This window comes from Anabrus simplex, chromosome 5 (genome assembly GCF_040414725.1).
Source record: "Anabrus simplex isolate iqAnaSimp1 chromosome 5, ASM4041472v1, whole genome shotgun sequence".
Lineage (NCBI taxonomy): Eukaryota > Metazoa > Arthropoda > Insecta > Orthoptera > Tettigoniidae > Anabrus > Anabrus simplex.
In genome coordinates, this window is record NC_090269.1 from 75,875,294 (window position 1) to 75,899,649 (window position 24,356).

The following is a 24,356-nucleotide window of genomic DNA, read 5'->3' on the forward strand; positions in this document are numbered from 1 at the left end:
GCTTGCCAGTCAAGTTTCGAATACTTTCGGTGCGCGATAGAATCTCGCGACGAACTTCCAAAGCCCGAGGTATTACGCATAAAAATAGTCGAAGAAAGTGACGCGAGGAGCAGTGATCGGAACGACATGATGCAAAACTGTATGACTTGAGCGAAAAAGCAAGAACAAGAATTATAGAAGCAAAGTCGATAAAGGCGAAAAAGGAGGATCCACACATCTTCGTTGCTATCGTTGTAAAACGACAGGTCATAAGGCGAAGAAGTGCAAATCGAGTAAAAATTATGACAATACTCACAAGGCCGAAGTACCTCGCTATATATTACATCAGAACTGAACTCGTGCAAGTTCGTGACGGACCGCGACGCAGATACAGTGTGGTGCCTCGACAGCGGCTGTACATCGCACATGTGTAAAAATCTGGACTATTTTTCACAAGTAGAATCCAATGTTTCTGATGATTTAAAATTAGCGAACAGTTCTACAACGAAAATAAGTGCAAAAGGTGTTGTGACAATGTCAATGAGCGTTTATGGTTTCATCCTATGCGATACATTTTACGTACCTGATCTGCGTACTAATCTACCCTCAGTCGGGAAGCTCGTAGGCAGGGGTCACCGCGTCGTGTTTGACAAAACATCCGCTCGAATTACAGACGCAAACAATAGCACCTTATTCATTGCACATAGAAAGGACGGACTTTGTTACGTTAATGGGTCGTACGCCGAAGAACAGGGAAAAATTGCCCGAGTAGATACGCGAAGAGGGACTATTATGGACTGGCAATTCGATTGGGACATCTAAACATAACAGATCAACGTGAGGCAGTGAAGAATAACAGGATAGAGGGAATCGAAGTCATCGACACTGAAGAGGATTTTGAATGTGAGATCTGTCTCCAAGGAAACATGACACGTACCCCTTTTCCGAAGTAGTCCGATAGAAGAATGGAACCGATACTTGTGGCCCAATGAGGGTTTCCTCGAATGGAAACGCGCGTTACTTCGTCACATTCGTCGACGATGCGATTGGATGGTGCTAAGTGAAGTTTCTTCGTCAGGAAAATGAAGTCGTTAATGAGTTTCAGGACTTCAGAAAACGTCTGGAAACACAGAAAAACGCGAAGATAAAGATTTTGCAGTCTGATAATTGTACGGAGTACATGAATTCCCAATTCGACGTATTGTTGAAAAGCTGCGGGATCCTACGACGCCTGACGATTCCGCGTAACCCGGAACAAAATGGAGTAGTAGCGGAAAGGAAAAACCGTACACTCGTCGAGATGGCCAGATGTTTATTAATGCAGTCCGGACTTCCTCCTCCTTTCTGGGCAGAGGCTGTTTCAACAGCGAATTACATTAGGAACAGATGCCCTACAAGTAAACTGGGTGGACGAACTCCTTATGACGCCTGGACTGGAAAGATTCCAAATGTTTGTAAATTCGAAAAATTTGGATGTGAAACCTACTGCCTATATCGATCGCCGAACGTAGGAAAATTCGACCTTCGGGGAAAAAAAGGCATATTCCTCGGATATGCGGAGCAGTCCAAAGGTTTCAGAATTTGGATACCACAGGAACGAAAAGTGGAAATCTCACATGACAAGTTTTTGAAAGGAGACAGAAAAGAGCAAAAATACGATCTTGATATTTTTCCAAGTCAGCGCCCAAATGTAGTGCACTTTGATGAAGATCATCCCAGGATAGAGCCAGAGCAGGTTGATCCTTTCATCAATGTAAACATAACTCCTAGAGACACAGAATGTACAGAAAGCACCAAAGATCCGGATAGTTCTGAAGAAGAATTTCTTGGTTTTGAAAATGAACCACAACCAGAAATACGACAATCTCGACATATTTTCCTATATACATTATACTCCAGGAAGACCAAAAATGATTCATTCAGGAACACGAGGCAGACCTCGAAAGCTTTACCAGGAACATTGTGGAGGACAAATTGATTCGGTATGTCTGGCTGAGGTTCCAATTCAGATAGCATTTTCAGGTCCAGAGAAAAATGAGTGGATGCTGGCAATGGCAGATGAATTTGTCTCTATTCTAAGAAACAAGACCTGGGATCTCGTAGACCGCCCAGAAAATAGAACGACAGTTGGAAGTCATGTAGTCCTTAGGAATAAGTACGGAGTAAATGGCGAGATCACAAGAAAGAAGGCTGGAGTCATGACCAGGGTTTTTTCCCAGAGACCAGGTATAGATTATACTGAAACATTCGCACCAGTAGCATGACTCAGCTCAATATGAATGGCTATTTCACTCGCTGCTCATCATGGAATGTATGTCCGACAATTCGATGTAGCAACTGCATACTTAAATGAAATTGTTGAAGAGGAAATCTTTATGGAAGTACCAAACTACACCAGAGAAATACTTGAATTCATCATACAGAAAAGCAATGCAACATCCGAGATCACAGCTGAAGCCAAGAGAATGCTGAATATTCTGAACAAGGATTGTGTGTGCCACATTAAAAAGGCTCTGTATGGGCTTGAAGCAGGCTGGCCGCTCTTGGCACGGATACTTGAACGAGCAACTACTAAAGCTTGGTGTGAAACCAACATCCGGCGATTCCAGCGTCTGTGTGAAGGGTTCTGATGCTGATGCTCTCCTAATCATAGTTTATGTTGATGACATTTTAGTTTTGTCACGGAACTTGAGAGAAATTGACGAGGTCCACAAATTTCTATAAAAGTCGTTTGAAGTCAAAGACCTAGGAGACATTAAGTACTGTCTCGGGATTGAGTTTTCTCAAGATGAATCCAGTATCGCCTTGAAACAGAAAGGTTATATTATGGACATCTTAGATCGCTTTCGAATGTCTGATTGCAAGCCTGTGAAGCTGGAATTAAACTGCCAAGATGATCAAGTACTTGGTCGAAGGATGGCGAGAGGCCCCCCTACAGAGAGCTCATAGGTGCTCTTATGTATCTATCAACTGCAATGTGTCCAGGCATATCTCATGCAGTGAGTGTCTTAAGCCAGTACAATGATTCTTTTGGCAAAGAACACTGGCAAGCAGCAAAGAGGGTACTGAGATACCTGAAGGGTTCTTCTGATGTGGGAATCACCTTTGGAAGCGATACTAGTAATTTAACTGGCTATGTAGATGCTGATTGGACTGCATGCATCAACGATCGCAGATCATACACTGGCTTTGCGTTTACAATGTATGGCGGAGTCGTATCTTGGGAATCCAGGAAACAACGGACAGTGGCATTGTCCTCAACGGGGGCTGAATATATGGCCTTGAGTGAGGCTTCAAAAGAGGCAGTGCACTTACTACGACTAGCAAGGGAGATAGGCATTAACAGCATGTCGACTGTACAGCTATATAACGACAATACTGGAGCTCAGAAGCTTGCTGGAAATCCTGTTTTCCACTCTCGGACTAAGCACATTGATGTGCGACATCATTTTGTACGAGAGGTTCTTTCATCTGGGGGACATTCATCTCGAATGCTTGTCAACTGAGATATATTAACCAGGGGACTACCTAAGAATAAGCACTGGAAGTGCTTAGTGTGTCTGGGTGTCAGAAGACTGAAACGTTGAAGTTGGTTCAGCCTTCGAGAGGGGGTGTTGAGAATATTTATATTACTCGTACGACTCTGGCTGAGCCACCATCAAGTAGCACCACTTACACACTACGTTTTCTTTGTCCATTCTGACACGTCAGTATTGTAATCTCCATGTCTATTGTTTTCACTGCATCCATCTTGTGATTCACGTATGTAATAAATAGTGTCGTTTTAATATAAACCGCGCTGACCTTATTACTTTCCGAATCATCGTGCCTTTTCAACACGTCTCACATGAATTAAAAAGATATTAGGGATTATTTCTACTGAATAAAGTTAGCGTTCAACTAAATTGTCGTAAAATAGCCTTAATGTTCACTCAGTTATTCACTACTAGCTGATGTACCTGTGCTTCGCAACGGAATTCTACATTGTATACAGAATTCTAGGTTAGGTAGTGCACACGTTGTGAGCAAGATTGTATTAAAATGAATAGCTCTTAACGTTACCCTAGTAACGTGACGGGGAATTCACCAAACGTCTTTTCTCATACGAAAAATGGGTTAGGGCATTTTCATTGTAAAGGTAGGCCCGCTTGCCTACCATCAGTCACAATCAGGTTGGGGAGTTTTCATTATAATGGCAGACACTCACACTCCACCTGCCTTTTTACATCCTCAGAAAGACTGTCTTTGTGGTTTTCCCAACTGAAATGAACATAGGACATTACAATGATGTCATTAGTAATGGCGGGATTAAAAGCAACGCTTTCATACGAAATAGTTGATCAAATGGGAAACCACACATTTTCTCACTTTTAATGAACGCTGCCGATCTGACAGTCCAAAGTTCCAGAGCTGGAATGACCAAGCCGCAGACAGTCGTGAACCGTGAACACTCTTCGTCTTTCTTCGGTGGGGGGAGTCAAATAGTGGAGAGTCCCAGGGCAAAAACTATGTCCTTTTCATTAATCTGTTTCCTAGGAGTACCCGACAAGTCGGAAAATCTCTGCGGAAAAATATATCTGACTTGGAAGCAAATTTTTCCTCCAAGCCAGAGCAGAAACCCACTCTTCACTGCTAATTTGGAATAAAATGAATATAGAATTTAAAAAAAGTGAAGAGGAAGAAGCTTTTCTTAAGAAATGGCTCTTTTCCGGGTTGAATTTTGAGTTTAGTGAATTGTGGTGCTATAATTTGGAATAGGCCTAAATTATAATTTTAGAACAGGTCATACTACTACTACTACTACTGAGCCTCTGCCTTAAGTGGGCACGCTGCTCATTCAAAACAGCGCGTCAGAGTAGGGTTCGAATAGCTGGAATACTATGATTAACCAGTATGTTATGTACCAGCAGCATCAGAAAATTGAACCAGAGGAATGGCATGCTAAAGAAGAAAGTTCTCTAACTCCCCAGCCATTTCCCTTCAATATTTAGTCAAGCTGTTATACTTGGTACACAGCAGTAATCCCATCTATCGGAGTTGAGTTGAAGTATAAGAGACAAAGAACATCACAACAAACAATGGTCAATGTAATGTTATTGTTGCTCAATGTTATGCACTTTCGATATTGTAGGCCTTCATATTTAGTTTTCTTCTGACTTTGTAATACCACTCTTATCATAGTCGGTACGGTAAAACTGATTAAAACACAAATGATCAGAAATTGTATTCTCTATAACTTTTCTTATGCAGTCATTTTCGATAGGACCAATAACATAGGTATTTAAAAATTAAATTTTAGGCACCTGACTCTATATACTGATTTTTATTACATTCTGTTAATCCCTTTCCTCGTGGCTCGGTGTTGATATGGACTTGGCAACAAAAATACAAATTGTCATAGCCGGTACAGTAAAAATGTGTAAGTCATAAATGATCGGAAATTTAATTCTATACAACTTATGTATTATTCATCAATAGGACCTCTAATATTATAAATATTTGAGAATTAAATTTTAGGCCCTCCCCTAAACTACCATTTCACTCAGCGTTAATAAAATTTATAGCCTAGATTGTAGTGGTTCATACCCTGACTTTACATACAATTTTCATTAAATTCTCTTCAGCAATTTTCTCGTGATGCGTGTACAGACAGACAGACAGAAATTACGGAAAAGTAAAAAGTGCATTTCCTTAATACAGTGGACATGACCGATATAGAAATACCATTCTTTTCAAATTCTGAGCAATGTACAGACAAAACTCTTATTTTATACATATAGATGACAGTTCGAAGTAAGTCACATTTGAGTATTGACATCTACTCAATATTGATAGTTCATAAAAATGGATCAATCTTTGAGAAAAAGTTTATTCTGTTGTAAGATTGTTGATTAGTCTTGAAACTGGAACTGGAAAATGGGGTTCAGTGAACAGCATTTAGAACTCCTCTGCAAACGATATTGTGATGTCCACCATAGTACCACGTACCATCTCCAGCAATGTACCATATTAAATCCCACTATGTACCACGTTAAGTCCCACATCGTCTTGAACATCAGGTTGATACGGTGAAAAAGGCACTCTGTCACTTTCTGGTGTCACTGATGAATTTTGCGAACACGAGAAAGTTCAACTGGCTGTATGGGTTAAAAGTGTTGAATTGGCATGCTTTTACTAAGTGCAAAATGTAACGTCTCTAGTAATTACGACTGGACTAATTAGAAACACAGTTTATACTGTTTACACACATAATTCAAAGTTTTGTTCAATGCACTAGTTCAAATGACGAATGTTTGGATTTTATTTGAATGCAAGTTCAAATGACTACTATGCTACGAATTGTAAAATATAGTTCACTTGCGACACAGGTCTGATTTAGTTCAAACTTCCCTAAATATTCTTCGCACACAAATTAAAAAGATATTAGGGATTATTTCTACTGAATAAAGTTAGTGTTCAACTAAATTGTCATAAAATAGCCTTAATTTTCACTCAGTTATTCACTATGACGTTTAAAAGTAAGTCGCGTTTGAGTATTAACACAAGAATAAGTTAAGTGAAGTTGTGCCCTTTCTAGCACAAAATTACCAAGTTTGTGAATCGCAGAAAAAATTATAAGTTCTGAAATAGCACTGTAAAATGTTTAAGTTCGTCACTAAGCATTGGAAATTTTCTAAGTTCCAAACTACTATGCAGTTTTAACAAGTACGACGAAGATTGTATTAAAGATAACACACGACAAGATTACCGAGTTCGACTTTTGTAGACACGTACGCGGAGATCAGCATGATCTGTCAGCTGTGAGTAGCAAGTTGTTACTGAATATGCCTTGCTGGACCCTGTCCTTTTATACGAATTGTCAAAGTCAGCTGTTTCTTCTCACTAAAAAATGTAATTTCTTTGTAGCTGAATAACTAAAAAATCCCTGGACCGATTTTCATGAAATCATACCAGGTTGACTTTCAGATAATGAGCTACACGATGGTATATGCCGCTTTTCAATATCTTAAATGGTTCAGAAGTTATTATAATCTTTCCGGAATATTTTAGAGGATCAGGTGAAGTTCATGTGATAGTTTCATCATCTGCATGCTTGCAGCTCCATGTCATACCGTTACCTTGTACACTTTACATACACGTTCAAGCCATCCCGTTGCAAATATTCATTTAACAAAATTATGTTGCAGGCCATAGGCGTTTCCTGGTGCAGTATGTATTCTACATATGTGTTAACATTCAATTGATTTAACAATTTTCATTCCGTTTAACACTTCTCTGTATAATTTACTATTTTCTTCCAAAATACACCTTTTCCTATTGAGAAGTTTCCTTGCAAAGGACATTGCTGTATCCATGCCTGTAGCTATCGCTAGTCATAGATAAAAATCAATGTATTATGAGCATGTAAGAAACATTACATTTTTCACGGTAAACAGAATTGCAGTACAGGCTCTAAGGTGGTTTGCAGGTTTTTATTATTATTATTATTATTGCTAGTTGCTTTATGTCGCACCGACATAGATAGGTCTTATGGCGACGATGGGAGAGGAAAGGCCTAGCAGGTGGAAGGAAGCGGCCGTTGCCTTAATTGAGGTACAGCCCCGGCATTTGCCTGGTGTGAAAATAGGAAACCACGGAAAACCATCTTCAGGGTTGCCGACAGTGGGATTCAAACCCACTATCTCTTGGATGCAAGCTCACAGCCGCGTGCCCCTGACCGCATGACCAACTCGCCCGGTGGTTTGCAATTTATTCTCAGAACTGTTTAAAATGTTTGCTTTTTATTATTATTAAGCTTGTTTCCTCCAAGAAATTCCCATCCAGAAAATATTGGTGGATTGATGTGTCATGGGGTTATAGGTAATACCTATATATCAACACGTCTGTAAGAATAGGTGTAACTTTTTCCATGATCATTGTCTCAGAAGCTAAGTATGTTGATAAGCTAAAAGTCTACAAAAACAATTTTTTCTCAGAGTACGTTGGAAAGTCAATCATATGAGAGGGATGTGAATTCTTATTCCCCACCTGTCAGCGATCCCCACACATTACAGATCTTTTACTGTGTTGTAAGACATCTCTTTATATCATGAACTAAGAATATATGTGTAATGCTGTTAAACAAACTCAATGTAATATAATATTGTATGAAGACTTGTTTGTATAAAGTTGAAAGTGTAAGTGCTTAATATGGCATTTTGAGTACCTAAGAGAGATAATTTGTGATTTATATATTTTTCTCCCTGTGATTTCTCTGAGTTGAAGTTGTTCTTCATTTTGTCAATATACGTATTTATACAGCTGTTATATTGTACAATGAATTGTTTTGTATATACCTATTTTTAACAGCAGCAGCAGTAGAGTATACTGTACCTAAACAGTGATAAATCATCGCAGCTAATAAAGTGTTTGCTAGATCCATATGTATATTTGTTTTCTACTGCAGATTATTCGAATTGTGTGTTGATTTTCAGATAGATAGAATATGTTGAAAATGGCTGTATCACTTAGCAAAGGGAGGTTTACACTTAAGTATTTGACAAATATTTGCTTAAAGCAATGATAATTTGTAAAATCAACGACTTAGTGAAGAAATTATGCCGTCTGCTTGTCTGAAATCAGCAAATAAAATAAAATATAATTATTATAATTCTTTGTGTTGTAAAATACTTTCAACTGTTGAAGAGATGCTTAATGCCAGAGCTTAACCCTAAGATGGGGTTTGTAAACTTTTCAGAAAATTATCGAGCAAGTGTCTGCATGATTTGGTCACATAGTTTACAACTTGCATTCAGGAGATAGTAGGTTTGAACCCCCACTGTCAGCGGTCCTGAAGAGAGTTTTCCAAGGTTTCCCATTTTCACACCAGGCAAATGCTGGGGCTGTGCCTTAATAAAGGCTATAGTCACTTCTTTCCTGTCCTAACTCTTTCGTATCCTATCGTTGCCGTAAGGTCTATATTGTTTCAATCCAACGTAAACAAATTGTGAAATAATTTAAAGTTACCAGCAAATTCTCTACCACCACCACCACCACCACCATCATAGACTATGCTATTTGGCAAGGTGTGGTATACTAGTGCCCTCCTCTTGTGTCTGTCTAGGTAGAATTCTTCGTACTGGATCTGCTGCCACTCCAGCCTTCGTTCCACCATATTTTGCTTGATCTGATCAGAGGTGCCTTTTCCTAGGACTACCTATGGATTCTTTGCCTTCAACTACAGTTTCCACCCACTTTCTTTCAGTTCTACTGCTAGTGGTGATCGTTTTAAGAGAAATTACAACTGGGTAACCATCCTCTCCTAACATTAATGTGAGGAGAAACTGGAAGAGATCCAACCCTTAGAAGAATGAAGGGAAGGTAAAAGGGCATAAAATGCATGAAAATGAAAGGCACCCTAACCCTCACAAATCTAATACCGTCAGTGCCAGAAAAGAACTAGTTGACCAATGGAGGTTATATAGGAAATATGAATTAGAGGAGCCTGACACAAGTAAGTGGAAGCAAATGTCAACTGACTGTCAGGATTCATTCCAGTAATGTTGAACATAAGAGACAAGCAACTGTACCAGGGATGCTCAGAAAAGCAGCTCTCACTGTACACTCAGAACCACTGTGAGGTATGGGGCTGTGTTACGTGTTAAGCTGGCTGAACATTGCTAAGACCACTGAAGTACAATAGGTAGTGCATAACATTTGTAATGGACAGGTATGTGGCTGACGTATAAAAACAGTACAGAAGTAATATTTGTTTGCATATTTAAATTATTGATTTACTTGACTGCATGTGATCTCATACATGAGCAGTTATATTGATATATGTCAATGTTCAGCCTAAAAAGAAAAGAAGGTAATTTTGACAAATATCATTGCCTGTAAGATGTGGAGGACCTCTTACTAGTTGATGTCTTACTGCAAAGTAATGCACAGTTGTTGCTAAAGAAATGAAAGCAAAATGATTACGGAACTTTGATCAAGTTTTTAATACTTGTATGCTAAGTTTAAGACCTGTGTTTAAATTTGAACTTTTGTTATCAAACATCTGATTTGAGGGAGTTTGGGGACATCAGACGAACTACACTTTTAATATTTGTATCGGAAGGATTTATTCTCAGTTGAGGCTTGGTAAGTTCCATTAGAAAAGACACACTTTTATAAGGAAGAGTTTCAGCGTGAATTGACACTACGACGAAGACCCAGTGCGGTGGATTTGGTCAAAACTAGCAAAAAAAAAAAAAAAAAAAAAAAAAAAAAAAAAAAAAAAAAACTGCCAGGAACTGGACCCGGGCCTCTTACAGATAACAAACATATAAGAGACGCAAAGAAATAAAAATATATCAGTAATAAGGGCAAGAACTTAAATTTATTATGGAGAGGAAAAAAAAAAAAAGGTTGCATAGGTAAAACAAGGGGGCCGAAAATCAAATAGGTAATATTAATAATATGTGGCCCATAACCAAAATACACCAGATTCATAGATTATAGCACCATCACACACACTTACCTTCATAACAGACGTGACGAAAAGTTTGGTATAAGGACTTGGCATCTATCATAATTAATTGAAGAATATGAATTCAGGTGGGTACAAAACATTTCTTTGTAACACATCGGGTCTAAATAGTCATAAGTTTAGGGAGTAACAGCACCTAATCATAACATTCTCCCTTTTAATTCCTCAGATAAGACATAAAACTCTCAACAATAAAATCACATCCCCCGAGAATACAATATCATTAAGTAAAAGAGCATAAAATGGGAGAAGAGGGAAGGGTGCACCGAGCTCATAAAATTCAAGCAGAGAGAAAAAGGGGAAATTACCATGGTTTCACGCCAAACAACATAGGTAAAGAAAGCCAATGACGGCAATGTGAAACGAACAATAAATAAGTAAATTTGATACAAAAGGTATCACGGACCCAAACCTCAGAACCACCCACGCTCACACAGAGACCAAGGGATAGGTCGCCGAATAGAGGGATGTATAAGAACGTCAACGCCCAGCACATAACAAAATGAATAACCGCTCTCGAGCTCAGACAATATGAACCAGAAAGTGGTTCATTTTACAGAAGCAGGCCAATCGCGTTGTTAGCTTGTATTCATACCAAGTCTATGAAATGGACATGAATTATACAGAACACGCAATAAAATAATACAACATGAGCTCAAGCGGAATGTTAATAAAGCGACACGAGTAAAAGGTCTCAGCCACACACAGCAAGCAATCTCATACACACACACATGAATCCGTGTCACCTTCTGTTCTCAAAAGAAACATAGTGAATCGGTAAAAGGAAATCAAAGTTAACACACAAATAAATTAGAAAAACACGTAATGAGGGAAGCCTTTCTAACCCAACCATGGTGAGCACAGAACGAAGCAATAATAAAACCAAGAGAAGATTAAAGAAAAATAAATACCTCGATTACATAAGCAATTAACATTCTTGAAAGGCCGAGATATGTACAGACATCTTGAATCTGTTAAAGTATCTTTTTATATGCCACAAAGGCGACTTGGAAATCCAATCCTTCCATCTTCTCAAGTAAAAAAACTCCCCACACAACCCACCAAAAAGATAACCCAACAAGACGGGGCAGAAAAGAAATGCTTTGACCTATGCTGACGTATGAGATGCTATCTAACGGAATAAGGAAAGATTACATAGTGGTAACAGCACATGATGGGAAAGAGTAACATTTCATAAATACAAGAGTTCGCTAGGAACATGAAGACTTCAGAAAAAGCAAACGTACCATAAAATGATATGGTGCGGTTGAAGCGTCAGTCGAGCAGTAAAGTGACGAGTGTGTTTGTAGAGATAGTAGACAGCTATGAGCAAGGTAAGTAGTAGCGACATAAGCTCGGATCAGCAGATAAGACCTTCAACACACACAATCTTGCTCCCAGAGCCATGTTTTGTGCATTTCTGAACTACACCATGCAGCTGGTTATATAACAAGGGGTAAGTATAATAAATAGATCACATATGATGGGTACATAGGCTTAAAATATAGTAATATTGTCACAAGCTTTACAGAAGGTCAACAAAAAATGAAGATATTTTTAATTTTCTACCATGTGTGTCCTACACAGAAACTACAACCTGTAACATTTGCATAATATGCAAATCTCAATTGCTTTTCATCTTGAATTATACAGAATATTTACAGAGAAATTCACCACTGACTTCATAAGAGATATCTATTCTAGAGGGTGTGATAGCCGAGTGGCATAGTCTCAGACTTCTCAAGGTCATGTTCTTGTGGCTATGATCACAATAATGACAACTGGATAAAATTATAAACCTGCTTGATTATTTGTCTATTCTTGATCATATCCTGAAGCATAAACTGTAATATGAAATCCAGAGAGTAGGCCGAGTTGAGCAGCTCAGACAGTTGAGGTGTTTGCCTTCTGACCCCAACTTGGCAGGTTTGATCCTGGCTCAGTCCAGTGGTATTTGAAGGTGCTCAAATACATCTGCCTCATGTTGGTGGATTTAATGGCACATAGAAGAACTCTTGTGGAACTAAATTCCGGCACCTCGGCGCCTCTAAAAACTGTGAAAGTACACTGACATAGCAAATGTCATGGGATAGTCATCTAATAGCGTGTGGGGCCGCCTCTGGCCCTGAGAACTGCAGTGAGACGCCGTGGAAGAGAGTCGACAAGTCTGGACACAGCTGACACCAATCGTTTGCAGAGCGGCCACCAATGCTGGTCTGTTTGTGGGTGCAGAAAATTTAAAACTCAGCTATAGGTCACCTAATAGAGCTTTGGTTCACTATTGTGATCTGTCAGAATAAAACAATGTCAAAATTGACACCTTGGCAGCCTAGATGGCATCACCTCAACATGCCGGCACCTGGTATCTGGAGCCTTTCAATTATTAATATTTTACTTTAAATTTGTCACTAGGGCTAATACTTGTATTTGCAAATAAAGCATATTCATTGACTACTTCATTGATGTACTTTCTGGTAACTAGCAGCACTTTCAAACACTTCCAAAGTGTATTTGAGGATTGACCCCAAACCCCTCCTCCTGCCAAATGTTTATACCCACTAGGGCTGATGGTCAAATCCCCCACCCTCCAAAAGTCCCTAGATCTGCCCCCTGTAACATACCTGTAAAGAAAAACCCTACATTATTAAACAAAAAACGACTTTCATTCTTGAAAGGTCCGGCTCCATGGCTAAATTAGCATGCTGGCCTTTGGTCAGGGGTCCCGGGAATTTTAACCATGAATGGTTAATTACCCTGGCACGGGGACTGGGTGTATGTGCAGTCTTCATCATTTCATCCTCGACACGATGTGCAGGTCGCCTACGGTTGTCAAATCAAAAGATCTGCACCAGGCCTCTCCGGAGGCCACACACCATTATTATTATTCTTGAAAGAACATCAGATTCTATCAAATCACACTTTTTAAAATTGATGAACATTGTTTAGAAATTAGAAATATATATGTTTAAATTATGTTTATACCCTTAAATACTTGAAAGTTAGAACTTGCCTTAATGAGAATCTCCACTTGTACATCCTCTCTCCTTGCTAATCCAACAAAGAGTGCAAGTTGGTGTAATGCTGTGTTATTGATGTGAGGCCAGCTGGCTAGTTTTCCACCAACTTTCCATCATGTCATATTCCAGTGATTTGTTAAGAAGGAAGCCATACTTTCCAGTGTCAACTCCGTTAAAGGTAACTTAAAAGCTTTTCAGTCTGCTGAGCACACAAGTTCAATATAAATATTACACTACAACATACCTGTAAGAAAACACACTATTAAACAAGGAATAAAAATACACACTATTAAACGAAGAATGACATGTTTCATTCTTAAAAGAACAACATCATGTTCTATCAAGTCACACTCAATAGAGTATTTGGAAATAGTTATGTTTATTTCTGTCCGAACACCTAGGAATTTCAAATTTGGAACTTGCCTTAATGAAGTCCTGCTTTATCTCCATTCCAGCATACCATAATTGTAGATTTATTCATTATTATTATTGTGTATTAGGGAGTAAATGTAAGTCAATGATTGTGATGAAATTGAATTAAGGAGTATCCTGTAAGACATTGTTTTTAGTGATAAATAATCATCTACTTAAAAGTTCAGTATCATGAATCACGGTCCTTGGATCAGCAAGTTGGATCACATTTAGTTGTAGCTGTACCACCTGGTTACTTTCAAACACTTTCACAGTGTTGCCATTGATGCTTTCATGGCCCGTACTTATAGACATGATGTAGGCTTTTGGGCTTATGCTCTGTCAAGAAAATAAGGTGAAATTCTCTAAGTTTTGCAGAGAACAACATGTGATGCAATTTGCTTATTGTTATCGTCAGTACACAACGCAATTGTCCGCATATCAGAAAAACATCAAATACAATGAAGTGGACGCGAAACTGCCAGTGAAGCATTTCACGGCATGTTAGTGAAAGGTCCTTTCTTCCGATGACACAGAGCAAAGTTCTCTGCGAAACGTAAAGAATTTCAGCTGATTTTCTTGACACGGCGTAACCCCAGAAGCCTATATCATGACTTTTAAAGTGTATTTGGGGATTGCCCCCAAACCCCTCCACCTGTTAAATGTTGATACCCACTAGGACTGACGGTCAAATTCCCCACCGCCCCTCCAAAACTCCTTGGATCCGTCCCTGCAACATACTTGTAAAAAAAAAAAATTAAACAAAGAACGACTCATTCTTGAAAGGTCCGGCTCCATGCCTAAATGGTTAGCATGCTGGCCCTTGATCACAGGGGCCCCGGGTTCGATTCCTGGCAAGGTTGCGAATTTTAACCTGAAATGGTTAATTACCTTGGCACGGGGATTGGGTGTATGTGATATCTTCATCATTTCATCCTCATCACAATGCGCAGTTCACCTACGGGAGTCAAATCTGGGTTTCAATTATTGATATTGGCAAGGACTTTTTTTACTAGACTCCGTTACTTCATTGTGTAACTATACCACACTAACAGTTCTTACATTTCCACTCTAAATGCATGCAATGAGCGCATAGTTTATCATCACTAGCCTCTCAAAGGACTGTTAAGGAGGTGTAAATATGCAATGTGCCATGCACACTGGGGAATAGCCGTACATTATTAAGTGTTTTCATGCGATTGCCTCTTAGCTTCGAGGAAGCGTACCTGCCTGTCAAGGTGAGAACCAGGGTTTGAGTCTTATTCTACGCATTACTTTTTATTTTATTTTTTTCGTGTGTTGCATTAACGAAATGTATTTGTATTTCTATCCATTGCAAAATCTGGCATTGGGCTTTCAATCATGTTAGTCCTGAAAAGGACCGTTTTAGACATGACTTTAATACCTCGTCCAGTATCCATCAGTTTGAACAACTTGTCAGAGCTGAAGTGGCCGTTGACTCACCAAGATTCCTAAAGCATCCCTTGACGAGGGTGACCTTCAATGCGTTCAACGTAATGCCCCACGAAGCACCATACATACATGAGGAGGCAAGGTCAGTGTTTCTTTATATGGCATTTCCACCTCGCCCACACACGTTCATTGGGGTTCAAGTTTGGAGCTCGAGGGACCCAACTGAACAGTTCAATGAAGTCCTGCTCAGAAAACCTGTCCTGAACAAGACCACACGTGTATTACCTATCTGGATAGTGCTCTCATACAATCAAAACCATAATATTCTGCAGAATGTCCAAATATTGGTCCAATGGGAGACAGTCATCAGTCTGATGAAGCACCCCAGCCGCATCAGACAATATCTACCCAAACACAACACATATGTGACCAATGCACTAACACTGTGATCTATCTTTCGTCGTTGGGCTCCCCTTGGCTTGAAGACGTGGACCAGTCCAACCTCCACCTAACTGAAAGAAATCTAGTCAGAGAAAATCACGTGATCCCAATTATGATTTAACTTCATCTCAGCAAGGGCACACCGATCGACTATCTGTTCATCGGAGAGACCCTTTGGCGGCAGCTTTTCTGCAATGGAGTTTGGCTCCTCATAATAGTTAACGGACCATGTATGGATATCCAGGAAAATTTGTCACCTGCATGAGCTTCGCCAAGATTAAGAATGGGTTCTCCTGTAAAGTTTCAACTAACCTGTTGCCTCCTTTCCTAGGAAAACCTAGGCAGGCATTTATACAAGTGGAGGCACATGCTTCCCTTAGTGCACCGTCACTGCATTGTCCTACATAAGAGGCTTGCAGCTGCCCACATCTTGGAAAGGTGTAGCAATCCAACTGATGAGCCCACTGCTACACTGGGGTAAAACTCTGGTAATTTCACAACTGAAAAGGCTTAAAGTGCTTAAATGTCAACATTTGCAATCCTTCTATGAATCTTATTTTTTATGTATCTTATTTGTTTTCCGGGTAGAGAGGGATACAACTACCTAGGCTTAGTTTCCGTTTATTCACCTCAAAATTAGTTGATGCTAAGTCTAGGCATTAGATTCTACCAGGTAGATTGTATCTTTTATTCATTTTCCTCATTGCTGGCAAAAGTGTAAATGAATGGTGATATAAATAATTTTATTTGCTTTACATCCCACTAACTACTTTTATGGTTTTTGAAGGAGGCACCGAGATGCCAGAATTTAGTCCTGCAGGAGTTTTTATGTGCCAGTAAATCTACCAACACAAGACTGATGTATTTGAACACCTTCAAATACCACTGGACTGTGCCATGATTGAACCTGCCAAATTAGGGTCAAAAGGCCAGCACCTCAACCATCTGAGCCACTCAGCCCGGCACGAATGGTGGTGATTATGTGGATGAATAACTAAGTAGCTGAAACTTGTCTAACACATTATAATCAGATGGATAGAAAAGTAAAGATTTTATGCAAATGTACACTAACTGCCATAAGTTAAAATGTAAAGATCAAATACCCTATCAAATCCGAAGAAAATAAAATGTAAAAATCAGCTATCCTGTCAAATCCAAAGAAAATCATACCCATGTCTTCAGAATCTGTCTTTTCTAATGAAGGTCTCTTCTCCAGAATAGGATCATAGGATCAGGAAAGCAACAGTATTCAATATATAATATGAGGAGTAAACTCTATTGCCTATAATGAAATGGCAGTCATTATTCATCTGTCTTTATTTTGCACCAAAATTGCACTGTGTACATTCAAATATCAAATAACATGCCTTCTCATTAATTACAATGCATATACTAGTGAGGTGAAAACAAGTGCAAAGAAACATGAATCTTTACATCAATATATGTATGGCACTTAACATGATTGCATACTAGTTAGTAATAAAATGCAGTCAGTTGTAACAAAAGTATTGCTAGACTCTGTTAAATTGTTAACAGGGTGTAAATTTATCAAAATGGCTCATAAAATATATGTTATTATAAAACAGTTCTATAAAATAACATACAAAAGTTTCAATTAGAAATCTTTTTAATTATCCTTGCTCTTTCTTCAGGAAGACAATTGTTTCTTTGTTTAAATTCATTTGCATTAATGATATAAGAATAAAAATAGCTGAGCAGCTTTACTTACATAACAACCTTCGATAACTGCTTGGATTTCTTGCCAGACAAAGTCCTAGGGTAAATAAAGTTTATTCTTTAACAATAACTACCAGTATATGAATCATTGCACTTAATTAGGACAGATCGGCAGATGTTTTACTTCGATCATATGCACCTTTAAATTCAAAGTCTGTTTTAGAGGGAAGACAGCAGACACCATTTGACTTCATCACGTGCCTAAGAGCAAGCATATTTTTCAAAGGTTGTTGAAATATTTCTAATACTGCAAATGGAATGTTTAAAGTTTTTAAGCAAATATAAAAATCACACAACACAGTTACGCAATAGTCTACTGTGTCTGAGGACGGAAGCATAATATCATTACAATAATTTAATGGCACTTGCAATATCTCACTCAGATCTGAATAACAGTCATAATAATACATTTTACTTCAGTTTACCACCTTTCATAGAAGATCATTAATGCTGTCTATTTGCAAAACCTGCCATCTCCAAAATAAATAAATTACCATTGTCATCGTTAAAAATTTTCCATATTTCCTGCTTAATGTTATTTTCACTGTACTGTATACTGTATTATGTATTGTTTATTGAAAACTGAGGTTAATTATAAATATAGCTACATGTATATGGTTAGAAGTAGTGTTAGTCTCTTCCATGAACTCCAGAGGGCAAAGAGCCTAACACAACAGCTGGCTCCTACTGGTTATGCATAAATGAAATACTGTAGGTAGCAATTTGTTATCAAGTTCTGTATTTGAATATACCATTTTGGTCTGAAGATAAAATATCATAGTCATCTCACATATGCAACCTAACATTCAAGGACTCATTTTTGTTAAGTCTATTTGTACAATTCTTCAACTGTATGGCCTGCACAGCAGGTGTCACCATGCATATTGCAGATGAGCTGAAGTTCACAAGTAAACAAAAATTTCTTGAGTTTCAATGATTTTTCCCAATTTGTGGCCTGTGATCTATTGTTGCTTGGGTTGGCATCTTTGTGTTAATGCTTTCAGTTTTGGTCACTTTTCTAGCTGTGGCAGACTGTGTGAAAAGGAGAGAATATTTGTCACTTCAGTTAAATAAATGTCAAATTGCAGGTTCTACACAAGGCAAAATGTACTAATAATGTGGAATGCAGAAACGTCGGGTGTTTCTGAATGGAACTCTGGTGGAAAAACGAAGAAGTGTAAGAATGCTGGCGTATCGAGGAGTATTCAGGTAAAAGTTTAACAGAATTGATAGGCTTGTTACTGGATTTGTGCAGAAGAAGCAAAACCAGGGTTGTCTAATTAATCGCAAAGTAATTATAACGAAGGCACTAGAGATGGTACACAAGTTAAAAAGTCCCTATAACTGAATTAAGACAAGCCTGGGGTGGTGCGAACAAATGGTGTGGTATTCGGAGCTGTACGTACTATGTTGCACAATGTACATTGAGTATTCAGCCCGGTTTGATCCTCAACAACTCTGCCATCAGCTGTCAGCTAGAAGTCACTGAAGAGGCATGCTAAGGAAATGAGAATAGAAGTAGTTTCCTGTTGCTTTCCACATCGAGCTATAAGTTGCTATTACATATCAATATGCCAAGCCCACTCAAATGCTTGGGTACCAACCGACCTTATGAGCGACATTTTCACACAATCATAATGGACTGGCTACATTACTAGCATTGCTCATACCTCAGTCACTATCACATTGTCAAATCTAAGGATGAATAGCCAGGTCAATGAAAATCCACAGCCTGTTTCCAGTCATCCGACCGGGTCAGGAATGGAATGAAGCTCCCATCTAGCGGCGAGGATAGGAATTGTGCCAGCTGCTGAACTTCTCTGGGGCATTTATTAATGAATGACAGATGAAATGAAACGATAGGGGAGAGAGTTCCTGGAATAAAAGATGGCAGGGAAAAGCGGAGTACCCAGAGAAAAACCAGACAGTCAATGAAAGTAACAAATTTGTTCCAGCCCATACCAGAAGACACAGTGCACTGTAAACACTAGGCCTTGCCAGCAAAGTTACAGATTTACTTTATGGCTTATTACATTATCTTAGTTATAGAATAGCTTGAGTCGGCCCTGCAGTGTAAGGGGTGCCTGCCTCGACCCGGGTTTGATTCCTGGCCAGGTCAGGGATTTTTATCTGAATCTGAAGGCTAGTTCGAAGTCCACTCAGTCTAGATGATTGGATTTGAGGAGCTGTCTGACAGTGAGATGCCGACCCCGGTCCAGAAAGCCAGGAATAATGGCCGAGAGGATTCGTTGTGCTGACCACAGGACCTCTCTAAAGAACTAGAGAAACTGGGAAATGCCTTTTGGTCTCAGTTTCAATGACAGTGAAATCCATACATTCACCTCCCTGTGGTAGAGAGGAGGCAACGGTTGTATATATTATATACAGGCGGCTAACGAATGCAGGGACCGAGTATCTCCCGGTATAAGGAGACCACCTTCTACCAAATGCCAATGACCTCCTAGGAGGGCGGATGAGCGGGTAGAAGGAAGAGCACTCTCTTGCCCTTGGGGTGAGAAACTGCTCCTAAAGAGGGAAGAGCCACTAAATGGCAAACGGCATAGGATGGGGAGGAGAACGGGAAACCACTCCATTAAACACCTGAATGGGTATCCCAAGCATCGGCTGGTTGAGAACCTTGGGGAGTGCACCCATGACGAGTAAGTGTACCTGCTAAAACTAAAGAAATATTTGGCCGACGGACCACTTGCTATACATTATAACCAGCAAATCCTATTCTAATAGAAGGGGCGAGGGCGAGTACCTGGCGCTTTAAAACTGGGACTAATCGGCTAAGGTACGGCAACCCTGACAGAAAAGTCTCTGGCCCTCCAGGCTGGGGGTTGCACATAGGGTTAACAGCTCTATTGTGTAAAAATGACGTTACGAATATCTCACATTTGCCTCGGATGAATAAGAATGGATATCAAAATATGATGACCCTGCAATGGAAATCGCGTTTACGAATAGGAACTTGGAATGTAAGAACCCTGTATAAACCTGGATCCTTGAAAATCCTCAGTCAACAGCTGGAGAAGTACAGAGTGGGAATTGCTGCAAATCAAGAGACTAGATTATTAGGTAGTGGTATACAGGAATGGAGAAGTATACACTATTTAAGAGTGGTAAAGAAACTGGACCCCCGAATTTGGTACTGCATTTTGTGTCCAAAATTCACTAGAATCATCAGTGCTGTGCTTAGAACATGTGAATGAAAGACTAGGCTATTTGACGGTACATTCTAAATGTTTTAACATATCACTTGTGAAACTGCCATGCTCCTACAAACGACAAGGATGATCATGTTAAAGAATCCTTTCGTGAGGATTTGTTAGAACTGTGGAATAAATTACCCAAACATGTCAAAATGATTATGGTGCAATGCAAAAGTTGGAAAGGAAGAAATTTTTGTGCCAAGTCTGCATGACGAAAGCAATCATAATGCCATTAGACTAATCAATTTCGCTACATCCACAAACATGAATGTGCGGAGTACCACTTTCCCACACAAACAAATACATACGGAAACATGGTATTCGTGTGACGGTAAGACTGCCAATCAGATAGATCATGTATTAATTCATAACAGGCATAGAAACTCCGTAAGTGATATCAGAGCTTACAGAGGAGCTGATCACAATATGATAATTGCTTCTGTTAAAATTAAATTGAAAACCTCTTGTAAGTCACAGACTGAGAAAAGATGCAAAGTTGACACTGAGAAACTAAAGCAGGAGGATGAAAGATTAAAGTGTAATTTGGAAATTGCAAACAGATTTGTTATTCTGGGAGAAGATCCGACAGAAGACATTGATGAAACAAATGACGAAGTTTGTGAATGTCATGACAACAGTAGCAATGAAAGTGATACCAAAAGGTGTTAGTAAGAAAAAGAAATGGTTCGATAAGGCATGTCAAGATGCACTTAAGGAAGTGGCTGCGCTGTAATAAGAATGCAGATGTTGAACTGCACAGAGAAAAACAGAAAGAATATAGTAAATTAATTCATAAAAAAGAAAAAAAATCTACCTTGAGACAACAGACAGAATCAATCCAAGATGACAACAGAAACATCCACAAGATGTATGGAACTGTCAACACAATTTTTTTAAAATTTCAACCAAGATTGAGTATTATGAAAGATGAGTCTGAAAATTTAATTGCTGATCAGGACAAATGATTAAATTATACTGTAAGCAATACTTCAGTTCCTTGCTGAACTGTGACGATCCAGAAACCTGTATTGGTAAACCATCTAGTTCTCCATCAAAACAAATATCAGTGTCAACTTTGCATCTTTTCTCAGTCTGTGACTTACAAGAGGTTTTCAATTTAATTTTAACAGAAGCAATTATCATATTGTGATCAGCTCCTCTGTAAGCTCTGATCACGTTAAAGAATCCTTTTATGAGGATTTGTTAGAACTGTGGAATAAATTACCCAAACATGTCAAAATGATTATGGTGCAATGCAAAAGTTGGAAAGGAAGAAATTTTTGTGCCAAGTCTGCATGACGAAAGCAATCATAATGCCATTAGACTAATCAATTTCACTACATCCACAAACATGAATGTGCGGAGTACCACTTTCCCACACAAACAAATACATAAGGAAACATGGTATTCGTGTGACGGTAAGACTGCCAATCAGATAGATCATGTATTAATTCATAACAGGCATAATTTATCAAGAGGTATTATAAAGTATTATACGTTTAAAAAACTATAAAGCTTTAGGTAGTGACAACATTCCTATGGCAGGTGAAGTGGAAGAACGTGTAGAAGAAGCTCTACGAAGTTTGGAAAAAATCGCAGAAAGAGGAGGATACCTGAAAAAACAACTGAAGGAGAACATTCTAGCAACGGTGAGTGTTCTGAAGACCTGTTCTAATGCATTAAAAATAGAACTAACTATAGCGAAAGAGGAAAAACCGATACACCAAAAAGAGGTTATGGGTAACCAAGGAAATATTACAACTGAGGGAGCAGGCAGCTCCGCAACGGGACAACTAGCGACATCTAGCAACAACGAACAGAACCAGCAAAGAAAGGAAGCAAACAACGTCACTACGGTCCGAGTAGCGCTATCGACACACGACGAATGGAACAAACCCAGAGTTCCATCTACAGGCAACCGCCAGAATCACCAAGAAGAGACACCTACCAACACCATACAGGAGGCAGACAGGAGCCTACTGGCACAGAGCAGAAGACAAACAGTAGCCAGCTACCGCATAAAAATCCAAGCGAAGAAACATTCTACTAATAGAAACAAAACACATCACACTTGTAAATATATGTTGTAAATAAACTATAACATTTACTTGTATTGAAAAGGTGGACCCTTTTAAGTTTCCTATCTTCCATTCTCAGTTCAATACGGGCAAAAATGAAATTCTTAGATTTAAATGAAACATACAGAACACTTGAAGATAAAAATCACAAAAGGAATGACCCAGCAAATACAATCAGTAATGGAAAATATCACGCAAAATATTAAAAAAGATGATAAGAGAGATCAGATGTTCAAATCAACAGAATCTGACACCTCAACTAGATAATTAAAAACAAACCTTGAAATACCATACCGCTTCAGAAGGAATGTGCAGAAGTCCAACATGCGACGAGAAACACACCCTACCTCAACACCTATGGAAGAAATGAGGATTACAACTTAGAGGAAGATAACTTCCCAGCGATAAAAAATGACTCACCTCAAGGCCAAAAACAGGAAACATCAACAGGCGAAACAGCTGGGGAGAAGTGGACAGATATAATCAGCAAAAGGAAGAGACAACCAACGCGAACACAAGCGTCAATAACTGGAACAGGATCAGAAGACGAAAACCTACAAGCAGCAGAAAAGATGGCCTGGATCTTCATAGTAAGACTACAACAGGAAACAACAGCAGAGGACATAAAGAGATTCCTTACCAAGAAGGAAATTATAGGAAACATAATCTGCGAAGAATTATCAACGAAGTATAACACGAAATGCTTCAAAGTGGGAATCCCATTTAAATACCTTGAAAGAGTAAATAAATCAAACTTCTGGCCAACAAACATCACCGTCAGTTGTTTTAAGTTTTTTTTGGAGAAACACAGGGATGCAACTCTAATAAAACACACAATGGACTTCGGAGTAATACAAAATACAGAGGAAATGAGAATAAAGGAAGCATACAAATAATGTTATGGAACATTGAAGGCTTAAAAAACGCATTAAGCATGTCGCCAACGGACTGCCTAAAAGGATATGAAATAATAATATTGACAGATACTTTCCTCACAGACCATTGGCAACATGCAGAATATTATTGCATACATCTACAAGAAAAACAAGGAGAAAGAGGAAGACACATAGGAGGAATATCCGTTCCCTTAAAGCCTTGGCTGACCCCAATAAAAATGATATCGCAACTGGATCATTCTCTACTAATAGAAACAAAACACATCACAATTATTGCCATTTACTTTCAACCACATACGTCCTTGAAAATAATAGACAAATTAGAATAACTAATAATTCAGAAAACGAGACAACCCCCTAATCATAGCAGGAGACTTAAACTGTAGGTTGGATGTACACAATTACAAAACAAAACTAGTAATAGAAAAATTACAAGAAGATGGTCTTCTCCTATTAAAATTACAGAAACATTCCAACCTACATATCTCACAATGGAACAAGCATGATAGATGTTGCACTCATAAAAGGAGAAATAACCCCTATCTGGTCAGCAAATCACACACCGATAAGAAAGCATATCCCCATGAAAATAAAAATTCATGGAGATTGGCGATCACCAAACAAGCAAGCAAAATGCCTATTATCAAGAAAAATTG